The sequence below is a fragment of the Trachemys scripta genome, chromosome 2 (assembly GCF_013100865.1).
Source record: "Trachemys scripta elegans isolate TJP31775 chromosome 2, CAS_Tse_1.0, whole genome shotgun sequence".
NCBI lineage: Eukaryota > Metazoa > Chordata > Testudines > Emydidae > Trachemys > Trachemys scripta.
In genome coordinates this window covers 189,017,886-189,023,885 of record NC_048299.1, presented here as the reverse complement: position 1 = coordinate 189,023,885, position 6,000 = coordinate 189,017,886, and the positions used below count along the sequence as shown (strand labels likewise).

The 6,000-nt window shown below is 40.7% G+C and overlaps 1 protein-coding gene across 2 annotated transcripts in view; it reads left to right on the top strand.

The window, feature by feature from the left end:
• DOK6 (docking protein 6) overlaps positions 1 to 6,000 on the top strand; it is a 400,728-nt gene that overhangs the window by 289,525 nt on the left and 105,203 nt on the right. The gene's annotated exons all lie outside the window — the stretch shown is intronic.

Here is a 6,000-nt window from a genome sequence, read left to right as displayed (position 1 = left end):
AGAGCCGAGCTGCCCCAGCGCTACCGGCTTCAGGCAGCCCCCATGCCTCTGGACCCTGCGCCGCCGGAGCCCGGGAGGGGAAGTGCCTGGCTGGGGGCACAGGGTTCGGAGGCAAGGGGGCTGCCTGAAGCCCATAGCGCTCGGGCAGCTCGGCTCTTAAACAGAGCCGAAGAGTCAGGGGAGGAGCAGAGCAGCCGCGGGAGGGGAAGTGCCCGGCCGGCATTTTCCCGGACATGTTCGGCTTTTTGGCAATTCCCCCCGGACGGGGGTTTGATTGCCGAAAAGCCGGACATGTCTGGGAAAAACCGGACGTATGGTAACCCTAGATTTGAGGACTTCAGTAACTCAGCCAGAGGAGTGGGTGCATGAGGTTCTGTGGCCTGCAATGTGCAGGAGGTCAGACTGGATGATCATGATGGTCTCTTCTGGCATTAAAGTCTATTTTGAAAGGCTATTTTTCCAATGAATTTTTTTTTCATTTGAAAATTTTTGTCCACTTCTGGCTTTAACCTCTAATCCTTACTGCCAGATGCTGGGATGGGCTGACTCAATAATTGTTCATTCCCTTTGAAGCATCTTGCATTGGCCACTGTCAGAAGACAGGGTACTAGGCTAGATTGAGCATTAATTTGACATAGTATGAACATTTTTATTCTCTTCCCCTCTTACTCTTTGCATATTTCTTCTGTGCATGCACATAAAAGCTATGCTCATACCCACCATAATGTGTTTCATAATAGTGATTATTTGTCTCCTGACACAACTCTGCAAAGGAACAAAATGCCAATGTAGCTAAATGACAAAATAAAAGTTCAACTGTTAGTTGAACAAAACTGTTAATTACCTAGAGCTGCAGTGCACAAAAGTTGTACTCTTAAAAATTTCATCACCTTGTATAATAATAAATTTTAAAAACTGTACAGAATACCATTGGGGTTTTAGGACATAAGAATGTGATTGTCTGGTTTGGAGTTCCTGGTCTGTATTAACACTGGAAAGTGTGTAAACATTCACTTTAGGTTTAGAGAGAAACTACTTGGCAAAATGAGACTTATCTTCAGACCTCCAAATTTTCCCTTGATCACAGGTAAACAGCATTCATCAGATTAGTTTATCTTCTTTCTCTTTGGGTTATTTCTTATGTTTTTGAATAAACAAGAAATCAGCAAACAGATTTCTCTGTAACCCAGGACCTGAATGTGCAAGAATCTTTGCTTTGCCCAAATTGTAACATAGCTCAATTCACCTCCGTTTGTGCTGTCTTCTGCCAGTGTAAACCAAGGTGTGCAGCTTGTGGTGAGGAGGAGGAAGTTTTGTTGCAAAGACCTTGCAGTCTGAAAAGTGACACAGCTGTAGTGGACCAGTGCAACGGAGAAGTGGAGGACAGAATACTGGGGGATAAAAAGGGCTGTGCAGGGCATTGTATCCTGGTCAGTGCTGGCTGGTTTGTGTCTGACCGCCGTGCACCTTTAAGGGGGTGGGGGAGGTATTTGGCTGGCTGGCTGAATGAAGGGAACAGTGCTTTATGGCTGGTGGGAAGGGGAGAGGAGAGGATGGGGGGTGAAAACTGCTGCAAAAAGGGTCAGCGTGGTCTAGGGTGACCAGATAGCAAGTGTGAAAAATCAGGACGGGGTGGGGGATAATAGGCGCCTACATAAGAAAAAGCCCCAAATATCGGGATTGTCCCTATAAACTCAGGACCTCTGGTCATTGACTCATCCCCTGGGAATGCAGGGTTTAAAAGGGGCAGATCTGCTCCTGAAGCCCCCCCGTCTTATATGGACCAGGACTGAAGCAGGACCCACCTTCCCTCCCCTTTTAGATGGTAAAATACCAGATTTGGTCAACACCTACTGTAGTCATTATGCTAGCCTTCCCTTGTTTAGGGGGGCTGGGAAGGAATTTTGCCCTTTGGCTTGGGTGCAGTTGAGGTTTTCTTTGTCTTCCTCACAGCAGGTTCAGGTGGGCTCTGTTCATGCATGGCGGGCGGTAAACCATATGTCGCAACTCATTATTTAAATGTAGGGCAGATGTCCAGTGCAGGTACTCCATAGGAAAGGTATACAGTGACCGGATAAATGGCTTGGAAAAGGACATAAAAAGAGGTGTTCATTAAAGCAATGAACGGGGGGTGGTTTGGGACTCCTATGATTGGTATGCCAGGGAGCCAACCCCCCATTCTTATAGCCCACCTTAACCCTCCTACAAGGTGGGGAGATGGATGGTAAGGTCCCAGCAATGGATTTGCTGGAGGGGAAAAGAGGGGGAGCTGGTAAAAGCCCCCTGGGTAATTACAGCATAAACATGGGGTTACCTGCACTGTACACTTTTATCTGCCGGTTAATCCCAGACATCTAATAATAAAGTTGCTGCCTGATTAAACCCAGATCAAATGTCTCTTCTCCTGTCCTCCTTTCAGCATAGCCAGACGATAAGCAGAGCAGTTAGAGATGTGCTGATTCTATGTATGCTTGGCAGTCTCTGCTAGCAAGGTTATTATGGAGCTCCTGGAAGAAAGTAAAGCTGCCCTTTCCCAGCATAGTTCCTGGGGTAAACCAACAGTGGTAAAAACACCTGTCCTCCCTCCTTAACCCCCACCTCCATCCCTAAGAGTCAATCCCACATCTGAGGTATAGCTGGTTTCTCTGGTTAAATTTGCATCTCCCTGTGCCAGCTGGGGTGAATCTAGCCCACAGTCTGCCAACATACATTTCATTGTTCTTGGATTTTTATTTCTAGTCTAACCACTTGTCATCTGAGGGAAACAATATAAATAATTAGGGTTACCTTTCTGTATCATAATATTCCAGACCTCTGAGCAAAAAGACTCTGCTCTATACTATCCATGGAATGGACTCACCTCCTTTAGATAGTAATTGTCTATGCTAAGCCCACATGGAAGCAAGGGAGCTTTGTCCCACCGAGTCTTTCCAGAGACCATTTTCCTTTTATAAGGGTCAGCCCTGCAGGGTGTTGAGTAGGGCTGGCTGGAAAACAATTCCATTTTGCAAAAATATTTGAAATTTGGTTTTGTTCTGATGTGGAACAAAACCACATGCATGGCGGGCGGTAGACCATATGACAAAACGAAGACCTTTCAAAATTTTTTGTGAAAAAATGAGTGCGCCTGTAGCCAATAACCCAATGGTTAGGGTGATCATCTGGCATGTGGGAGACCGTGGTTCAAATCCCTACATTGTCTCATTTGTTTTGGTTTGAACACAAAGGCAATTTTCAACAGAAACATTTTTTTTGCCAAAAAAATGTGGACCAGCTCTAGTGCTGATTGCCTTCAAATCCCATTGACTTCAAAGGGAGATAAGCCTGCACAGCACCTTAAAGGATGAGGCCCATTATTCCCCTCTGCCCCCTTTTGAGCAGTTGCATGTATAGTGAATCCTTAGCTAGGGAAACACAGTACATTTATTGGAAGGCTGCCATAAATAGCTTTCCTCATGTTGGCATAATATAGCACACTACACTTTCTGGTTCCAACTGGAAGATACAACCTCCATGCGAGGCTTCACCAGCATGGAGAGCTGCCATACCACTGCATGGGCCAGCTTCATTGTTTCCTGTTTTTTAGTTTGATAGTAGATTTTGATTGTATCGGCTCTGGCTGGTGATTATGCTTTGCTTTGTTAAAATAAGCAGCTTAACTCTTAAATCTTAATCAAGCCCTGTTCACTATTTTCTTATTGTGATCCCTGTTGATTTTTTTCCCTCCTCTGAAACCAACAAAGAGATAGTGTTTTGTTTCAGTTTGTGAAACTCATCATTTTTTCCAGACTTTCCATTTCACGCTGTTTGGATTTTATTAAGATCTCTTTACACAGGAGCTGAATGCCAGCTATATGATGCCCTAAGGGAACCAAAATGTTGTTGCTTTAATGTCTGAAATCTCTTGAGACATTTCATTTGTACCAGAAGCTCCTTGGAGACTTGTGGCTAAATACATTAAATATTTTCATATGTTTACAGAAAGATCTTAGTCTCCAGTAGAATTTAATACAAATATTTTTATTTTTACCTTCAAATTGGCCGATTGAATTAATGCCACACTTGCTAGTAACCCTCTACTGCTCCTTGTCTTAACAGATTGAATCTTGTTTGGTTAGTTGGTTTTTGTTTTGGAAGTGTGGTGATAAATACAGTATATTATAATGAGTTTGGACTTTCTAAAGAGTGTGACTCTTTATTTTCTTTTTTTCTTTTCAATTGCACATCTCTATTGACTGTTAGCAAATATTTGCACCAAAAATCTTTCCTCCACGCTTTCTCCCCCACACATCCCTTGAAACAATTTTTGGAGATTGATCTTGACTGTTCTTGTGCACCTTCCAGGAAAAACTGCCGAACTGATGCTCACCTGATGTTTTATGTAAAGATCAGTCTTGATGTCATCAAAGGGCCCAGCTGATCAGTTTAAGCCTCTTCATAAATATTTAATACAATAACCAGTACAGAAATAAGATTAAGGACTGCAGGAGGTGTTACTAATATTAAAGCTGGTCAGAAATTTTCAACATTCAAAATTTCAAGGAATTTTGTGTCAAATTTTTGACAAAAAAGGATAAAAAGTATATGAAAGTTACATTAAAGTTAGTCATAAAAAACAGTGTAACTTTCATATACTTTTTATCCTTTTTTGTCAAATTTTGACACAAAATTCCTTGAAATTTTGAATTTTGAAAATTTTTTTACCAGCTTTAATGCATATGCCTAATCTGGGAGGGGGATTTATTCATGGATGTTTATTAAAGCAGGGTCAATAAGCTCATTATGTAGAATTATAATTTTTATTATTAATGTAAAAGCAACTTTTAAGATTTTTATAAGAAAAATCAATACAACTGTAGGAACTTTTAAAAAGCCAAGATTTTGAAAGTGACTAGTTATTTGGGGTGCCTTGATTTTCATTGCTAGACGTGAAGCACTTGAAAAGATTCAGAAGGTGGGTGCTATGCCCTTTATGAAAAATTAGGCCCCTTAACGGTATCTCAAGTGGGTCATCAAAAAACAGAGAGGCTCAAAATCACTAGTCACTTTTTAAAATCTTTGTCTTATAAATTTAACAAAAATTATTGAGCAGTTGAAAAAATTTGTTTACTAATGGCCCAGAAAATAAAATATTTTCCTATCTCAAATGATACCAAAACTCTTGATTGTTAATACTGAACCAAATTAACAAACCGATTTCAACTCAGCCTCTAAAATTGCACACACAATTATGTATGTGCTGATTTTTGCATGCTCAAACCACCTAGTGGGCAGACTACTCAAATTATCTGAGCAAATTCCATTTGCATGCATAAATTTAGATTTTATGGGGGCACATGCAATAATGCAAGGGCAAAGTTGCAGGTCGTTTGGAAACTGGGGCCCTAACTGTCTCCTTCACATAGTTTTCCTCTTGAACAAATATTCATTTTAACCGCCTGTCCTTGAATGTTTATTAACATTTAAAAATCTTTCCATCTCAGTTATTCATCTTATCTACCTCTCTTCTTCCTCCATGTATTGTCATGGCAGTCCTGAGAGAAACACAGCACAGCATTTACCTTCACAAAGAAAGAAAATATAATTTTTATTTATATTGTGATTTGCATTATTTTAATCTAATTGTATAATACAAATAATATTCACAGTACAGAATGTATTCATACTGAATGGCTTCTGTAATCATCAGACTTGTTGTAGAAGCTGCCTAGTGCAAATGTATTCCAACAATATGAATATTATCTCTTAATCCCTTTAATGCTCACTCTCAATACAGCCTCTTTCCAGCGATAGACCACAATGGCATTTTTGAAGTGCCAATGTGCTGTTAAAATATCAGCACAATGGAGGCACGATGTACCTTGTATATTTGGCAGTAATGAAGTGGTTAAGGGAATTAAATTTAATTGCCTAGTCACCAGTACAGACATCTGAAACAATGCCATAAATAGTTAACTACATTACTAAAGGTTTCTTATTTTATTATAAAGACTCCTCTCA